Source organism: Tachypleus tridentatus, chromosome 3 (assembly GCF_004210375.1).
Source record: "Tachypleus tridentatus isolate NWPU-2018 chromosome 3, ASM421037v1, whole genome shotgun sequence".
Lineage (NCBI taxonomy): Eukaryota > Metazoa > Arthropoda > Merostomata > Xiphosura > Limulidae > Tachypleus > Tachypleus tridentatus.
The window spans coordinates 61,991,459-62,011,954 of record NC_134827.1 but is presented as its reverse complement, the minus strand read 5'-3'; the positions used below and the strand labels follow the sequence as shown (position 1 = coordinate 62,011,954).

The following is a 20,496-nucleotide window of genomic DNA, read 5'->3' as shown; positions in this document are numbered from 1 at the left end:
AACAAAAGCACCCTAGTAGCTCAGCGGTATGTCTGCGGATTTACAACACTACAAACCGGATTTCGATACCCGTGATGGGCAGAGCACATATAACCCATTGTGTAGCTTTGTGCTTAATTCAAAACAACAAAAACATTGAGAAAACAATGTAACGAGCTTAATATACCACTCTAAATACGCGTATGTGACGTTATAAAATATATGAATTACGATGCTGAGAATGCATTGATTTGTAAGTTATCGACGTTTTCCGACGTAATCCTAGTAATATATGTGGAGGTATTGTCAACTAAGAACGTTTAGGGTAGTACCCGTTCATTCCTGAGCTAACAATACAAAATATCCTCCACGATAAATAAAACATGGCGATAATATACACGTTTAAACACATACAATATTTTGTAAAGAAAATACCAGTTCACTGTGTTTATTTGTTGTTGTTGTTGTTTTTCAAATATCAAAGCACGTTCGTAAAATAACTGCTAATATATTACAATATATTAATGCTTCTATCAACGAGAATTTATTGCATAACAACGTTAGTTATCTTAGAAATCAAATATTGTTACATTATTATATACGCAGGAACTCTTGGTAGAAATGCTTAGGGAAAAGTTAAACAGTTTAAAGTGTTACAGTTCTGGATTCAATCCGTGCAGTTGGCGAAAGTTTACGCTAAGAAAATAAGCACGTGACGGACTATCAGACGTAGTTTTCTTACTTAACTACAGATAAGTATATGTTAACATCAAACCGATTTCTATAAAGACTTAGCAGCTTCTTTAGTGTAACCCGGAATTAGTAATTTCAAATTTCTGGATGTTTTTTACTTTCGTGCAAAGCTACACGAGGGCTATCTGTGCTAGCCGTCCCTAATTTAGCAATGTAAGACTAGATAGAAGGCAGCTAGTCATCACCACCCACCGCCAACTCTTGAGCTACTCTTTTACCAACGAATAGTGGGATTGACCGTCACTTATAACGCCTTTACGGCTAAAACGACGAGTATGTTTGGTGCGACGGGGATTCGAACCCTCAGGTTAGAAGTACAGTGCTCTAACCACGTGGCCGTTAATGTGATGAACAGTATATCCAATACAAAACTTTAAATCAGAAATCGAAAGTGATTAAAGAATAACACCTACCTTGTTGCTTCAACAGCGAACGTAAAGGAGAATGCGAATTATTGTAGTTACATGAAATAAGTTTTATAGTTTCTAGGACTATTTTTAGTGTAAAATATTAAATAATAAACATATAATTTGTCTGAAGAAAAGTCTTTAAACAACATTGTTTATCAGTTCTAAATTGAAGTCCAGATTTACTCTTGTGAAACAAGGCAATTTGTGCTCTGCCCATCACGGGTATCGAACCTCGGTTTTTAGCGTTGTAAGTCCGCAGACATACCGCTGAGCCACTAGGAGGCGTCAGAAGTAAATGTGAGATTTTACTTGTAAGTAATATCCTTAGAACATAAGTGGATTTGAAACTTCACTTGTGAGTTAGATCCTTAGAACACTAATCCACAAAGAATGCTGACTCAGAGTACGTTTCACGTGGTTCATATAACAACCTTACCAATTATTTTTTTAATTTGTTTAAATAGTTTAAAAAAATTGTAGCATATTTCTAACTGACGTTTTAACCGCCTCACAGAGCACATGTTTTATATACATTAACGCAGGTCTTTTTCATGGGAAAAGCTTGCTGTAAATAATATATATATTTGTAAATGGGTAGATGACACATTTTGCAACAAAGATGTTGTGTTGTCGTTTTTTGTTTTTTTTTACTGTACCAGTCCGTTTCAAGAATTACGTTTCTTGAGAACATAGAGACGTTAAAGAGATTGCTTTATGGTTGATGCTGTTCAGATGTAATCTTTAGTTCGTAGGGACGAAGATGGAAGTCAGTTAATGGTGATTGTGTCTTTGTTATAAAATCACGCCAAAAATAAGCACTATACTATACATTGTTTAACTACCATAAGCCGACTAAAACAGTATATAATTCGTTCGATGTAATTATAAGTATCTGACGTAGCAAAGCCTATTTGAGCCACCTAAATAGAACTGTTTTAAATGAATGCAAAAATGAAGGAAACATTGCTGTATTGATTATGAATTTTAGTTGTGAAAATAACGATGTTCTGAATACGTTTTATTTTACTTCTGTTTGTTTCTTTTCTGTAAGCCTTACATTTCTATTTATTAGTCAGTATTTATTGTAGGGTATTTAAAAAGAACAATAGCTGAGAGTACAAATAACCAAGGGCCCGGCATGGCCAAGCGTGTTAAGGCGTTCGACTCATAATCCGAGAGTCGCGGGTTCGAATCCCGAAACATGCTCGCCCTTTCAGCCCTGGGGGCGTTACAATGTTACGGTCAATCCCACTATTCGTTGGTAAAAAGAGTAGCCCAACAGTTGGCGGTGGGTGGTGATGACTAGCTGCCTTCCCTCTAGTCTTACACTGCTAAATTAGGGACAGCTAGCGCAGATAGCCCTCGAGTAGCTTTGCGCGAAAGTCAAAACAAACAAACAAATAGCCAATGAAAGACAGTATACTGTGAACAAAATCTACCTTTTGGTAAAGACTAGGTTTCTATCCATGTTATTCTTTCCTAGAGGCACGTCAAGAAGTCGGTTCTTCACTTAGTCGCACTAACAGGTATTGTATACTGTCTAGACCTGTTTACACTTGTATCAGTCAAGTTTCGTATCCTGTTTATGCTGTTATTTTGACATTCAAGTTTTTATTATTTCTGCTAATAAGTGCAATCCGCCATAAAACTGACAATTAAGATTATTGAAACCGTACATACAAATCAAGGTAACCCACACTCTCAAATATTTGTACACCAACCTATCGTTTAATGCATATATAACAAACGTGTCTTATCTCTAACTCGTCTCGGCATGGCCAGGTGGGTTAAGGTGTTCGACTCGTAATCTGAGGGTCGCGAGTTCGAATCCCCGTTGTACCGAACATGCCGGGGGCGTTATAAGGTTTTGGCTAATTCCACTATTCGTTGGTAAACCCAAGAGTTGGCGGTGGGTGGTGTTGACCAGCTAGCTGCCTTCCCTCTATTATATTATTTCTAAAGTAATGACGGCTAACGCAAATAGTCCTCGAGTATCATTGCGCGACATTCAACAGAACTTCGATACTAATGCTCCTCGTGCGATACAGGTTAAGGACAAATTAATAAAAGTTTATGTTATACTGTACAGTCATCAAATTTATTAAACTTGGCTGAATAGTAACAGATAACACAAGACCAACATAGACTTTGTTTTATTTTGCTAAGCCTATTTTGGGAGCCACCTCTACCTGGCATACGTATGAAAGTAGTGCGTCAGCCATTAATCTGGAATATATTCGCTGGGCTTTATTTCCTTTTTTTTAATTATAATCTCATACAGACTGAAAAATCGATCGTAAATACGTTCGTGAAAGATCTCATAAAAATGGAGTTATTTATAGCAGTTTCGTAACTGAAACGTTAAGGAGTCAAATTAAAAGAAGTTAAGCTAAGTCGTTTCTATGAAGAAACGCTGAAATCCTGAAATGCCATTTCAAATACGCAACGATATAAGCTGTAGGTTAAGAACGAATCTGACTTTTACTCTTTCTACCTTATAACCCGAAGAATTTCTTAGTTACATTTCTTCCATTTAATAATGTTATCCAACATATACCAATCTGATATCAATCATTCTACTGACAATTAATTAATAGGTTATATATATATATTAATCTTTCGTCTTCAATAGTACTTCAACTATACCCAACATATTCTATTTATATTGGCTAGAAGATAACAGTCATCCATGATACTTATTTAAAATCACAAATACAGCTTAAAATAAAAACCATTCTAAGTTATCCAATACATGTCATCTTTCGGACGGTAACTCATAATAGCATTATGACAAAGAAGCCTGAGGAAAGCTTTTAAATTATCTTACTACTTTATAGACTTGTATTAAATTCAGTTATGAGTGCATGATGAATATCAGTTTGCCTTTCTTGGACGTATTTTTGTTTTGTTTTGAATTTCGCGCAAAGCTACTCGAGGGCTATCTGCGCTAGCCGTCCCTAATTTAGCAGTGTAATACTAGAGGGAAGGCAGCTAGTCATCACTACCCACCGCCAATTCTTGGGCTACTCTTTTACCAACGAATAGTGGGATTGACTGTCACATTATAACGCCCCACTGCTGGGAGGGTGAGCGAGCATGTTTGGTGCGATGGGGATGCGAACCCGCGACCCTCAGATTGCGAGTCGCACGCCTTAACACGCTCGGCCATGCCGGGCCCCTGGACGTATTAGTTGTAATAAATAGAAAACATAAACGATTGAAATTCATGGTAAACCTTCTTCTGTGATCATGCCATGTCAATATTACGAGATACTATTGTGGAGACTTGCAACACTTGGTAGAAGTTGTTTACCCACATATCATTGATAGAACATGTAATAGATTCAGAAACCAGATATGGTGTGATGTTACGTGAAAAACATGTAAGAAAACATAAAACGGGTAATGTTCTTGTGATTTGACTTTTGAAACATACATAGTATATTTAAGTCTATATAGGTGTCTTAAATAAAATTATTTTTATTGTTTAAACTAAGAAAGGTTCCAGTTTATAACTGTATTAAGTGTTTTAAAATGTGATACAGCAGTGTGATTGTGGTCGTATACGTTTGGTTCATGGCGGGTGTTATATAACAGCATTATAAACTCATGCAATACAAGAATCTTGATCGCTGGTAAATCCGGTTTGTACTTTCCAAAAGTGTATCTTGATCACTGGTAAATCGGGTTTGTACCTTCTAAAAGTGTGTCTTCATCACTGGTAAATCCGGTTTGTACCTTCCAAAAGTGTATCTTGATCACTGGTAAATCCGGTTTGTACCTTCCAAAAGTGTATCTCGATCACTGGTAAATCCGGTTTGTACTTTCTAAAAGTGTGTCTTGATCACTGGTAAATCGGGGTTTGTACCTTCCAAAAGTGTGTCTTGATCACTGGTAAATCGGGGTTTGTACCTTCCAAAAGTGTATCTTGATCACTGGTAAATCGGAGTTTGTACCTTCCAAAAGTGTATCTTGATCACTGGTAAATCGGAGTTTGTACCTTCCAAAAGTGTATCTTGATCACTGGTTAATCAGGGTTTGTACCTTCCAAAAGTGTATCTTGATCACTGGTAAATCGGAGTTTGTACCTTCCAAAGTGTATCTTGATCACTGGTAAATCCGGTTTGTACCATCCAAAAGTGTATCTTGATCACTGGTAAATCGGAGTTTGTACCTTCCAAAAGTGTATCTTGATCACTGGTAAATCCAGTTTGTACCATCCAAAGTGTATCTTGATCACTGGTAAATCGGAGTTTGTACCTTCCAAAAGTGTGTCTTGATCACTGGTAAATCGGGGTTTGTACCTTCCAAAAGTGTGTCTTGATCACTGGTAAATCGGGGTTTGTACCTTCCAAAAGTGTATCTTGATCACTGGTAAATCGGAGTTTGTACCTTCCAAAGTGTGTCTTGATCACTGGTAAATCGGGTTTGTACCTTCCAAAGTGTATCTTGATCACTGGTAAATCAGGGTTTGTACCTTCCAAAAGTGTATCTTGATCACTGGTAAATCGGAGTTTGTACCTTCCAAAAGTGTATCTTGATCACTGGTAAATCGGAGTTTGTACCTTCCCAAAGTGTATCTTGATCACTGGTAAATCCGGTTTGTACCATCCAAAAGTGTATCTTGATCACTGGTAAATCGGAGTTTGTACCTTCCAAAGTGTATCTTGATCACTGGTAAATCCAGTTTGTACCTTCCAAAAGTGTATCTTGATCACTGGTAAATCAGGGTTTGTACCTTCCAAAAGTGTATCTTGATCACTGGTAAATCGGGGTTTGTACCTTCCAAAAGTGTGTCTTGATCACTGGTAAATCCAGTTTGTACCATCCAAAAGTGTATCTTGATCACTGGTAAATCGGAGTTTGTACCTTCCAAAAGTGTGTCTTGATCACTGGTAAATCGGGGTTTGTACCTTCCAAAAGTGTGTCTTGATCACTGGTAAATCGGGGTTTGTACCTTCCAAAAGTGTATCTTGATCACTGGTAAATCGGAGTTTGTACCTTCCAAAAGTGTGTCTTGATCACTGGTAAATCGGAGTTTGTACCTTCCAAAAGTGTATCTTGATCACTGGTAAATCAGGGTTTGTACCTTCCAAAAGTGTATCTTGATCACTGGTAAATCGGAGTTTGTACCTTCCAAAAGTGTATCTTGATCACTGGTAAATCAGGGTTTGTACCTTCCAAAAGTGTATCTTGATCACTGGTAAATCGGAGTTTGTACCTTCCAAAAGTGTATCTTGATCACTGGTAAATCCGGTTTAAACCATCCAAAAGTGTATCTTGATCACTGGTAAATCGGAGTTTGTACCTTCCAAAGTGTATCTTGATCACTGGTAAATCCAGTTTGTACCTTACAAAAGTGTATCTTGATCACTGGTAAATCAGGGTTTGTACCTTCCAAAAGTGTATCTTGATCACTGGTAAATCGGCGTTTGTACCTTCCAAAAGTGTATCTTGATCACTGGTAAATCGGGGTTTGTACCTTCCAAAAGTGTATCTTGATCACTGGTAAATCCAGTTTGTACCATCCAAAAGTGTATCTTGATCACTGGTAAATCGGAGTTTGTACCTTCCAAAAGTGTGTCTTGATCACTGGTAAATCGGGGTTTGTACCTTCCAAAAGTGTGTCTTGATCACTGGTAAATCGGGGTTTGTACCTTCCAAAAGTGTATCTTGATCACTGGTAAATCGGAGTTTGTACCTTCCAAAAGTGTGTCTTGATCACTGGTAAATCGGAGTTTGTACCTTCCAAAAGTGTATCTTGATCACTGGTAAATCAGGGTTTGTACCTTCCAAAAGTGTATCTTGATCACTGGTAAATCGGAGTTTGTACCTTCCAAAAGTGTATCTTGATCACTGGTAAATCAGGGTTTGTACCTTCCAAAAGTGTATCTTGATCACTGGTAAATCGGAGTTTGTACCTTCCAAAAGTGTATCTTGATCACTGGTAAATCCGGTTTGTACCATCCAAAAGTGTATCTTGATCACTGGTAAATCGGAGTTTGTACCTTCCAAAAGTGTATCTTGATCACTGGTAAATCCAGTTTGTACCTTCCAAAAGTGTATCTTGATCACTGGTAAATCAGGGTTTGTACCTTCCAAAAGTGTATCTTGATCACTGGTAAATCGGAGTTTGTACCTTCCAAAAGTGTATCTTGATCACTGGTAAATCCAGTTTGTACCTTCCAAAAGTGTATCTTGATCACTGGTAAATCAGGGTTTGTACCTTCCAAAAGTGTATCTTGATCACTGGTAAATCGGAGTTTGTACCTTCCAAAAGTGTATCTTGATCACTGGTAAATCCGGTTTGTACCATCCAAAAGTGTATTTTGATCACTGGTAAATCCAGTTTGTACCTTCCAAAAATGTGTCTTGATCACTAGTAAATCAGGGTTTGTACCTTCTAAAAGTGTGTCTTGATCACTGGTAAATCGGAGTTTGTACCTTCCAAAAGTGTATCTTGATCACTGGTAAATCAGGGTTTGTACCTTCCAAAAGTGTATCTTGATCACTGGTAAATCGGAGTTTGTACCTTCCAAAAGTGTATCTTGATCACTGGTAAATCAGGGTTTGTACCTTCCAAAAGTGTATCTTGATCACTGGTAAATCGGAGTTTGTACCTTCCAAAAGTGTATCTTGATCACTGGTAAATCCGGTTTGTACCATCCAAAAGTGTATCTTGATCACTGGTAAATCGGAATTTGTACCTTCCAAAAGTGTATCTTGATCACTGGTAAATCCAGTTTGTACCTTCCAAAAGTGTATCTTGATCACTGGTAAATCAGGGTTTGTACCTTCCAAAAGTGTATCTTGATCACTGGTAAATCGGAGTTTGTACCTTCCAAAAGTGTATCTTGATCACTGGTAAATCCAGTTTGTACCATCCAAAAGAGTATCTTGATCACTGGTAAATCGGAGTTTGTACCTTCCAAAAGTGTGTCTTGATCACTGGTAAATCGGGTTTGTACCTTCCAAAAGTGTATCTTGATCACTGGTAAATCAGGGTTTGTACCTTCCAAAAGTGTATCTTGATCACTGGTAAATCGGAGTTTGTACCTTCCAAAAGTGTATCTTGATCACTGGTAAATCAGGGTTTGTACCTTCCAAAAGTGTATCTTGATCACTGGTAAATCGGAGTTTGTACCTTCCAAAAGTGTATCTTGATCACTGGTAAATCCGGTTTGTACCATCCAAAAGTGTATCTTGATCACTGGTAAATCGGAGTTTGTACCTTCCAAAAGTGTATCTTGATCACTGGTAAATCCAGTTTGTACCTTCCAAAAGTGTATCTTGATCACTGGTAAATCAGGGTTTGTACCTTCCAAAAGTGTATCTTGATCACTGGTAAATCGGAGTTTGTACCTTCCAAAAGTGTATCTTGATCACTGGTAAATCGGGGTTTGTACCTTCCAAAAGTGTATCTTGATCACTGGTAAATCCAGTTTGTACCATCCAAAGTGTATCTTGATCACTGGTAAATCGGAGTTTGTACCTTCCAAAAGTGTGTCTTGATCACTGGTAAATCGGGGTTTGTACCTTCCAAAAGTGTGTCTTGATCACTGGTAAATCGGGGTTTGTACCTTCCAAAAGTGTATCTTGATCACTGGTAAATCGGAGTTTGTACCTTCCAAAAGTGTGTCTTGATCACTGGTAAATCGGAGTTTGTACCTTCCAAAAGTGTATCTTGATCACTGGTAAATCAGGGTTTGTACCTTCCAAAAGTGTATCTTGATCACTGGTAAATCGGAGTTTGTACCTTCCAAAAGTGTATCTTGATCACTGGTAAATCAGGGTTTGTACCTTCCAAAAGTGTATCTTGATCACTGGTAAATCGGAGTTTGTACCTTCCAAAAGTGTATCTTGATCACTGGTAAATCCGGTTTGTACCATCCAAAAGTGTATCTTGATCACTGGTAAATCGGAGTTTGTACCTTCCAAAAGTGTATCTTGATCACTGGTAAATCCAGTTTGTACCTTCCAAAAGTGTATCTTGATCACTGGTAAATCAGGGTTTGTACCTTCCAAAAGTGTATCTTGATCACTGGTAAATCGGAGTTTGTACCTTCCAAAAGTGTATCTTGATCACTGGTAAATCCAGTTTGTACCTTCCAAAAGTGTATCTTGATCACTGGTAAATCAGGGTTTGTACCTTCCAAAAGTGTATCTTGATCACTGGTAAATCGGAGTTTGTACCTTCCAAAAGTGTATCTTGATCACTGGTAAATCCGGTTTGTACCATCCAAAAGTGTATTTTGATCACTGGTAAATCCAGTTTGTACCTTCCAAAAATGTGTCTTGATCACTAGTAAATCAGGGTTTGTACCTTCTAAAAGTGTGTCTTGATCACTGGTAAATCGGGTTTGTACCTTCCAAAGTGTATCTTATCACTGGTAAATCCAGTTTGTACCTTCCAAAATGTGTCTTGATCACTGGTAAATCCGGTTTGTACCATCCAAAAGTGTATTTTGATCACTGGTAAATCCAGTTTGTACCTTCCAAAATGTGTCTTGATCACTGGTAAATCGGGGTTTGTACCTTCTAAAAGTGTATCTTGATCACTGGTAAATCGGGGTTTGTACCTTCCAAAAGTGTATCTTGATCACTGGTAAATCGGAGTTTGTACCTTCCAAAAGTGTATCTTGATCACTGGTAAATCAGGGTTTGTACCTTCCAAAAGTGTATCTTGATCACTGGTAAATCGGAGTTTGTACCTTCCAAAGTGTATCTTGATCACTGGTAAATCCGGTTTGTACCATCCAAAAGTGTATCTTGATCACTGGTAAATCGGAGTTTGTACCTTCCAAAAGTGTATCTTGATCACTGGTAAATCCAGTTTGTACCTTCCAAAAGTGTATCTTGATCACTGGTAAATCAGGGTTTGTACCTTCCAAAAGTGTATCTTGATCACTGGTAAATCGGAGTTTGTACCTTCCAAAAGTGTATCTTGATCACTGGTAAATCCAGTTTGTACCTTCCAAAAGTGTATCTTGATCACTGGTAAATCAGGGTTTGTACCTTCCAAAAGTGTATCTTGATCACTGGTAAATCGGAGTTTGTACCTTCCAAAAGTGTATCTTGATCACTGGTAAATCCGGTTTGTACCATCCAAAAGTGTATTTTGATCACTGGTAAATCCAGTTTGTACCTTCCAAAAATGTGTCTTGATCACTAGTAAATCAGGGTTTGTACCTTCTAAAAGTGTGTCTTGATCACTGGTAAATCGGAGTTTGTACCTTCCAAAGTGTATCTTATCACTGGTAAATCCAGTTTGTACCTTCCAAAATGTGTCTTGATCACTGGTAAATCCGGTTTGTACCATCCAAAAGTGTATTTTGATCACTGGTAAATCCAGTTTGTACCTTCCAAAATGTGTCTTGATCACTGGTAAATCGGGGTTTGTACCTTCTAAAAGTGTATCTTGATCACTGGTAAATCGGGGTTTGTACCTTCCAAAAGTGTATCTTATCACTGGTAAATCAGGGTTTGTACCTTCCAAAATGTGTCTTGATCACTGGTAAATCCGGTTTGTACCATCCAAAAGTGTATTTTGATCACTGGTAAATCCAGTTTGTACCTTCCAAAATGTGTCTTGATCACTGGTAAATCGGGGTTTGTACCTTCCAAAAGTGTGTCTTGATCACTGGTAAATCGGGGTTTGTACTTTCTAAAAGTGTGTCTTGATCACTGGTAAATCGGGGTTTGTACCTTCTAAAAGTGTATCTTGATCACTGGTAACTCGGGTTTGTACCTTCCAAAAGTGTGTCTTGATCACTGGTAACTCGGGGTTTGTACCTTCCAAAAGTGTATCTTGATCACTGGTAACTCGGGGTTTGTACCTTCCAAAAGTGTATCTTGATTACTGGTAAATCCGGTTTGTGCCTTCTAAATGTATATCCATACCTCTTCAGTTAAGATTCGACTGCTTCTGATTTCAGATGTAGTTTTGTTACACGTGTCTAAACTCTGATTCACTACTTTATTAATTCAGTCACAACCACAGTCACAACCAACGTTTCATTGTGTAAAATTCTTGTTTACTGGGCTTAAAGACAATCCTTCAGTAAAGCTGATATATTATTTTGTTGACCCACCGTTTCTGGCCACATTATAACTGTACCATCTATCATTAATTTTTGTTCATTTCTCTTCGTGACATATTCCATGACATAAAACGACATAACGTTAAGGAAACGTAAGTTTTGGACCAGAGGTAAATTATATTGAATGCTAAAAATCATTCTGGTTATTTGTTCTTAACATAAGTTCTCCAGTTGTTACACTAGAACCACTTTCAACAACGTGTTGGGTAACGAGAAAAGAAACACGTGATATAGTATTTAATATCTATAAACTATCACGTGGTCTCATTTATTAGGTTAAAGGAGTGTTTAGAACATACACGAGTTTTATTTTGTTTACTTTGTCCTGTTACCTTCGGCTCTCGTGTTACGTTTCCAGTGTGTTTAAACGTTAAAATTTTATTGTGTAGAATTATTTGAGTACAAGGACGCAACCATAAATACTGGTGTGAAAGTCTGAGTAAACGTTTTGTTAATAAGTACACTTTTGTTACACAACGTGTATCATTTTATTTCAATGTTGTGTAACTTTCAATCAAACACTAGGTGAACAGATAGCTGTATAATTAAAATAACCAGTAATAGATTTTGAGAATGGCATTTTCATAAGCAGCGGACTCACTAAATATTTTGATCTGATATTGAAGTGCCACTTTGAATGGAGAATAAAGATTTACGTATACCTGTCAGGGCAACGTAAAACTCTCAGTGGGCCCCGGCATGGCCAGGTGGGTTAAGGCGTTCGACTCGTAATCCGAGGGTCCCGGGTTCGAATCCCGGTCGCAGCAAATATGCTCGCCTTTTCAGTCGTGGGGGCGTTATAATGTGACGGTCAATCCTACTATTCGTTGGTAAAAGAGTAGCCCAAGAATTGGCGGTGGGTGGTGATGACTCGCTGCCTTCTCTCTAGTCTTACATTGCTAAATTAGGGACGGCTAGCGCAGATAGCCCTCGAGTAGCTTTGCGCGAAATTCAAAACAAGCAAATTAAAGGATGTATATGTACTGTTGAAGACTAGGAAACAAGATGTAATTAAATTTAAATACATCTCCAGATAGTCACAATTTCAAACGTTCAATCACTTCATTCCGTAATATGCCAGTTACGATGGATATCTATCTGAGATACGTACAACCATCCTGACAGTGTCTGCCAAAGCACGCGAAATAATTTATATTTTAAATTGAACAGACTTTTTAAACAAATCAGAAAACACGATTACTTTTAGCTGATCTTACGTCAGTGCTAGGATACATCTGCCCAGATCAGCACAATAATGTCCCTATGGGTCAGTAGTGAATTTGAGTTTCCTATAACACAGTTGGGTAAAGCTAATGTAGCCCATTGTATAGCTCTGCACTTAACAACAAACAGTGTCATGATTTAGATTTTAAAAACATTTTGCGAGACGGTAATCAAATAAAGATAACAGAAGGTTATTTCGAACAAAATGATTTCCTTTAAATAAGTAAAATCTTCACGACAAAATTAACATGTAATATAAAAAATCCAATAATAATCACATAGTTTTCGGCTAAAACAAAATATAAGAACGTATGCTATTCAATCTATTGATTTTTGTATCGAAATTATCAAATGGTTTGTTTTGAATTTCGCGCAAAGCTACACGAGTGATATCTGCGCTAGTCGTCCGTAATTTAGCAGTGTAAGACTAGGGGGAAGGCAGCTAGTCATCACCACCCACCGCCAACTCTTGGGCTACTCTTTTACTAACTAATAATTTGATTGACCCTCACATAATAACGTCCTCACGGCTGGGAGGGCAAGCATGTTTGGTGTAACCGGGATTAGAACCAGAGACCTTCGGATTACAAGTCGAGTGCCTTACCCACCCTGGCCAAGCCGGGCCTAATTATCAATTGAAAATGAGTTCCAGACACGCAAGTTACCATTGAAGGAAGTGTTAAAAATTATGCCACTTAATATACATGTGTAGTTCATTAGACATAAATATTAGATTAAATACTGTTATTATACATATTTCTAATTACTGAAAATAACTAAGGGATTAAATATAGAATATAGGGTTTTGAATATATAGTAGGCCTAATACTAATGTAATATATAGTAGACTTAATACTAATGTAATATATAGTAGACTTAATACTAATGTAATATATAGTAGGCCTCATACTATTGTAATATATAGTAGGCCTAATACTAATGTAATATATAGTAGGCCTAATACTAATGTAATATATAGTAGTCCCTAATACTAATGTAATATATAGTAGACTTAATACTAATGTAATATATAGTAGACTTAATACTAATGTAATATATAGTAGGCCTCATACTAATGTAATATATAGTAGGCCTAATACTAATGTAATATATAGTAGTCCCAATACTAATGTAATATATAGTAGACTTAATACTAATGTAATATATAGTAGACTTAATACTAATGTAATATATAGTAGGCCTAATACTAATGTAATATATAGTAGGCCCAATACTAATGTAATATATAGTAGGCCTCATACTAATGTAATATATAGTAGGCCTAATACTAATGTAATATATAGTAGGCCTAATACTAATGTAATATATAGTAGTCCCAATACTAATGTAATATATAGTAGACTTAATACTAATGTAATATATAGTAGACTTAATACTAATGTAATATATAGTAGGCCTAATACTAATGTAATATATAGTAGGCCTAATACTAATGTAATATATAGTAGGCCTAATACTAATGTAATATATAGTAGGCCTAATACTAATGTAATATATAGTAGGCCTAATACTAATTTCTAGTAGCAATTAATTAATTATACTTATGCACCTCTAGCTTGAAAGGAAAGTTCACACTATAACACTTATTAGGTGGTTTGTGTAACTTACTTGATGGTTTTGTTTGTCAATAACGTTAAAATCATTAGTTAAATAATACTAAATTATTATCTTATTATTAAAGTTACTTTATTTAATATCTAGATCAGATATGAGTTTACCTGATTTGTTACGAATGTCTCTAAATTTATCCCTTCCAAGAGGTATTGTACTTGTAAACATGGTTCTTCCACTTTAAGTGTATTATCGTTAGCTTGAAAGCTCAGTGTTATGAAAGGACATTAAAGTAGATAAATACCATTTCGGTTATGTTATCCGTTTGTTATCCCATTGGGTCTTGGTTGGTGACCCTATGGCTATGCTGGTGGGAGGGGTCATGGCCATATCTCTCCTGTCAAATTAAGAAACACGCAGGACAACCTAGGGGTCTAAGACCCTGCTGGACACTCTCTCATGTTATTAATCTCACTAAATAAGAAACTCTAAGAAATCTAATTTGGCTTCAGACGTGCTGGCAGTACAAATATCCCCAACTGAAAACCATATAGTCAGGTTTGATTAGTCAGAAAGTTTGGTCAAGAGTGTAAGTTGAGCTCGTAACACTTTCGTTACAACGATTTTCTTCCTAAAATTTACTTGAGGAACAGCGTTGGAAATATTTCATTAGTGAATCCGCAGGTACATCGTCTGTATTATATATATGTCCTTCACCTATGGATGACTCAGTTCTTTAGAATTCAACAGGTCTTGCACTTAACCACAATCTATCTGATGATGGACTTTGCCAATTCAGTAGGTCACAGCTCTCCCAAGAACCAAATACATTTCTTCCAATAATATCTAGTTTTTTATACAAAATTAAGCTCGGGCCCATTTCGAAAGAAATAAACGCGAGATTACAAAGTAACGTACTTACACAAGTAACAAAACAGGTCTGGCACATCGTGGATTAGAATCCATGAACATTCTTAAACACCACCATCTCATATCCCAGACTCCTATCAGTTACTAGACAGCCTAATTAAAGACACACAACACGGGTGTCACTTCTTTCCTCCTGCTATACGCACACTGCCTTCATTTCTGTGCATTTGGTGGCTTTGTAATGTGTTAAAGCTAGAATAACAGTTCTAGACCAAATTATTGAAAGTATTCATTCATAACCGGTAACATTTCCTCTGTAATTGGCATAGGTTATTGACATAGGCACCCAAGTTCTCCTTTGTTTCATGGGAAGCCAGTTCTTTACCAGATTAAAGCATCAGTCCTGTAGTAGCATCCTCTTCAGATGTTTAATACTTTTGAGGGCTAGATAAACCACGTAAATTCAAAGTGAAATGTTGCATTGCCCATTATGGAATATATCAATGCCAGTCAGAGATCTGCCTGAAACATTTGATGAAATGGTTCATATTATAAACTCGAGGTCAGAAACTGGACTGAGTGATCTGGAGTACATATTTTCCAGGCCATGATCTTGAAGTGCTTGATGCAATGGACCAAGTCCTCATTTACTGTTCCCTGTAGCATAGTTGGCTGGTTCAATAACCTATGCACTCTATGCTGTATCCTTGTTCTGATGTTGTGATACAGCTAAGTATTTGTAGTAGCTTCCTTGTTGAATTTTATTTTACAGATACAAAATACGATTTCTTGTGAAGCATCACTAGATAGTTTAAATGCCTCAGATAATCTCATGTAATAAGGAGATGTGTGATACAGTGAAGTATAGAAACAGAAGTATATAAAAATTATGACGAAATAACAACGATGCATCAGAAGAAACATGTCGAGACACTTTCCATTGTTTGTTTAGTCTGTAACGAGCTGACGCTACCAAGGTCAGTAAAAGAGTTATGCAAGCTATGGACGCTACAGTAACAAAATGGAACCAGGAAGAACCTCTGACAGCTTGATGACGCTGCAGAATGGGCTAAAACTGCGAATGATTCCAAAAAAGGAAGTCAGCTGGCACTTTGATAACGCATTAACAACAAGAATTTGAGTATAGATACAAATAATGAGGTTGACTCTTCACCTTTTTAATTGTGACCAATCAGAGTTGTTTTGTTGTTAGTTGTTACCCACGATCACAATAGAATTGACCAATTAAGTATCGTAATTAGTTGCATGTACTTGTGTATACTATTTGGTAGATTGTGAGGATACAAAAGAGAAGTCGAATAAATTCCTATGTAGTGGTTGAAAAGTCAGCAACAAAAGAAGTTGTTTCCAGATCTCCTGAAGAAAAAGTTGCCTCTAGGCTCCACCGAAGTTCTCCACACTACTCAACATGTCCACTACCGTAATGAGACAACTAACTGTTTCCCGCCCGAACTCTTTGTAAGTATTCTAATGCCATTATTCCTAACATTGGTTATCGTATTAAGTATTATAGAGTTAAATGAATGTTGAATGTAAAATTTAAGCATATGAAAAAGTTAATAAAGCAAGTATTCTTGGAATCTCAGTCTCACACTTCTTTGCTGTAACTGTAAATCCTCAAGTTAGTGCTTGTGTGCTCCATTCACCCACTGAATCCTCAATTAAAATAAATAACAGTGGAACAGGTAGTGTTATTTGAAGCTCCAATGGCCTAGCTGAACCACCATTCGGCCTGTCTAACGTTACACTTGTACCAAAAGTAATTTATGATATATAAGTGAGTAAACAGTAAAAATGAGACGATTCTACGAAATTACCAAGTTGCATGTTAAGAACCATGATTAATATAAAGTGTCTTTAACTTAAGACTGTTGATGACTTAAGTCAATTTACGCGATGATGTTGGTGAAAGAACCTCATAAGTAGCAGGGCCTATAAATAATTTAAAGGTAAGTACAATTATAATTGTATTAATAAACAATTGTTAATTGAATTCATATGAGATGGCCCGGCATGGCCAGGTGGGTTAAGGCGTTCGACTCGTAATCCGAGGGTTGCGGGTTCGAATTCCGGTCGCACCAAACATGCTCGCCCTTTCAGCCGTGGGGGCGTTATAATGTGACGGTTAATCCCACTATTCGCTGGTAAAAGAGTAGCCCAAGATTTGGCGGTGGGTGGTGATGACTAGCTGCCTTCCCCCTAGTCTTACACTGCTAAATTAGGGACGGCTAGCGCAGATAGCCCTCGAGTAGTTTTGCGTGAAATTAAAAAATAAATAAACAATTCAAATGAGATCAGTTAGGAATAACATTTGAAACAGTTCAAGGGATGTTATTAAAACACATAAAACTACTAGTTTTGAACCAGACGAAATCACTTGTAGTCTTGAATACACCCACAATTTATAGTTTTGAGAATCAGTTTATCTATTGTATAAAACTACAGTTGGTTGAGTACCTTATATTAAAACGGGTGTTGGAGCTTAACCACACCGTTACAGTCAATGTCACCATGTCCAGTAGTGCTCTAACTAACAACCATGCACCTTGATAATAGGTCTGCATTATACTTTTATTGTCAAAGGCTCCTTTATAACTCTGTGATGTCATCCGCCACTCTTCCTTGATGTTTTCCATAATCCATCTAATGTATGAATAAGGCAGTTTCCAAGCGTCCATTTCCACAATCTAATAACATAGAAATTTATAAGTACTGCATATAGCGTCTTGACCAGTATGTCTTTATATGAAGTAGCATGCAAATATGTTTCATTCTCCAATACTTCAACAGAAGATGTGGGATGAAGCTTCATCTTGATGAACCCTTACCCTGTTGACCTTATTTCCAGATGGATATCCTTCTTCGTTATGTTGCGTACTATTGCCTGAACACGAGTATGGCTTTTGAAATTACTCTCTGTCTTCTGAATTCTTATCTGTTACAAGAGCCCGCACTTTGGTTATCACGACTTCTTGCAGGTCTCTTTCTAGATGGTTTTGTACACCCAAGTTGATCCATCTAAATGATTTGGGTATATTGATTTTCACATCGGAAAGGGTTGTTACGAGCTTTTTCAAAAGCAGTCAGTTTACAGGGTAATACATTACCTACGTGTCGCCAAACAATATCAAAATACAGTTAAGATAGATGTCGTTCCACTGCGGCTTCAGATAATATTTGTACCATGTTGCTTTTTTTAATACAATGTAATCGACACTGTTTATAGACGTAAAATAAAGTTAACGAGTAAAATGGTGCTTTATGTTACGTTACAGAACTCATTTTGTATCGAGTTTTAAGGTTTACTGTATAAGGTTTAAAGTTTACAGTTTGCAAATATTTTTATCAGTAACACGCATTTCCGATTTTGCCTGGAAAGCAAGTTGCACGAAAAAATGAATAGCTGTGGGCTGGATGAAAGTTATAAGGAAATACTGACACAATCCGCCTAAGAACAGATTTCGATATAACTGATGGACAGTCCACAGCTAGGCAACTTAATAATTAGAGCCAAAACCTGTTTAAGAACTCTCAGGCTAGCACTGTTACTGTATTAACGTAAATAGCTTCATACCTTCATATCTAACATATTCTGCAATGGCCCCTACAATCCTAAGATATATATGTACCCGGCAATGTTCACTTGCAAACTCTCTTTGTTAACCTGTAGATGACCTGAGAAGTTTGAAACGTTGTTTTGTACTTTAATTTAATAAAAGTTTTAATACCCATACCAGCAGTCTGACACCCATACCAGCAGTCTGACACCCATACTAGCAGTCTGACACCCATACCAGCAGTCTGACATCCATACCAGCAGTCTAATACTTATATCAGCAGTCTGGCACCCATATCACCAGTCTTAAGATACGTTTTCAGCTTCTTACTTTACATTCTTTCCTAGTGTTTGATCTGTTTCACTATTTTACACGTCCTTTCCTTGTGTTTCACTTGTATTACTTCTTCACACGTGCTTTCCTTGTGTTTCACTTGTATTACTTTTTCACACGTGCTTTCCTTGTGTTTCACTTGTATTACTTATTCCACGTGCTATCCACGTGTCTTGATGAGGGAAAAACAAAAGCAAATTCGTTTTCTATGTCTGACAAAAACATATCGAAACAGTAAGGAAAAAAATCGCATCCTACATCTAGAGCAAATTTGAAAACGTTCTGTCTTTTAACCACGTGGTTTTACGAGCGCTAAATTACACGATCCGGTTATTCTTCGTGACGTCCGTGAATTTCTTCTTCTGCTGTACGATATGAGGATTGAGCGTGAACTGTATCCAACAATTAGCAGTTCACCTTGCATTTCTTATTATTACAAACTTCTCTCCACATTGCATCATTCCCATCGTAAAAATACAAGGCTTTCTGATGTAATCTAAGTCAGTGGGCCTTTTAAATATACCACGTTTTCTTTATTTCAACAGAATCACATGAAACATTGGCAATTTTGAATCAGAGCAGATTTGGGGTCTGAGTGTAGCTAACAGCACTTGTTTCTTTGTGGGAGATTATAACAGTAACGAAGTTAAAGCGAAACGCTGGGAACTGGAGGTATGAGCACGTGAACAAGGAATCTTCATAATGGTAACTTACATTGTTTGGAAGTAATAATATTTAGTAGGTTACAAGTTAATATTGTTATGAATAACCATAGCTTTTGAGTTTATATTACAAGTTAAAGTTTAGAAACTGAATTAACTGGACTAAGTTTTATTTAGATGGAGAAACATGTTCATCATTGACACTTGCTTAGATGAACATATCCTTCCTATGAAAGAGAGCTTACCAATTCATATACTGAAGCCAGAAATAAACCAGATTATTTCGGCTGGTAAACTATCACTTGTCTTATGAGTTTGAGAAATGGTTGAGTGTTTTTAATTATTATCTATGTATTAATTAGACGATTACTAAGTTGAGAATTGAATCATTAGCGATTTCCCAAAGCTCAAACCAAAATTCAAAATCAAAATGGCCGCTAAATACAGCTATTCGTAAACCGAAGTCAAAGTCATATTAGTTAAACTAAATATTACAATATGTTTATGCGTGTACGTAGGAGGGGTTGCTCCCCATAAATTATATATAGATATATGATATAGAAATACCCTCAGATACCAACAAGCCGGATATTAAATAACTGTAAAATTGTAACATTGTTAACTGATGCACAAAAACTCTCTTTGTTATTAAAGTTGCAAAGATCAAGAAATTGTAAACAAATAACTGAAAAATAAATATCTGATTTTTTAATTTATATTTATATGAATATATGCCTTCATATTTCTAGGTATTAAGCTTTGATTATTGTCGCAAACAAATGTTAGATCGAACTTCCCGATACTAGGTTTTGGTTATCAATCATAAGCTAACGTTTGTTAAGAAAATGTTTGCCCGCGCTATTCTGAAAGTGATTGAGCTGCCATCTAGTGTTCAAATATTATATTGATATTTATATAAAACGGCTCGTTTGGGCTGAAAACACTTTTACATAGAAGAGCGAACAACGTTTCGACCTTCTTCGGTCATCGTAATCGTCAGGTTCTATGTAAAGTG

General features: G+C 36.7%; 1 long non-coding RNA gene across 1 annotated transcript in view; it reads right to left on the bottom strand.

Moving 5' to 3' along the window:
• Positions 1-20,496, bottom strand: part of LOC143246970 (uncharacterized) — a gene marked incomplete in the record, with an annotated part of 413,509 nt that overhangs the window by 220,202 nt on the left and 172,811 nt on the right.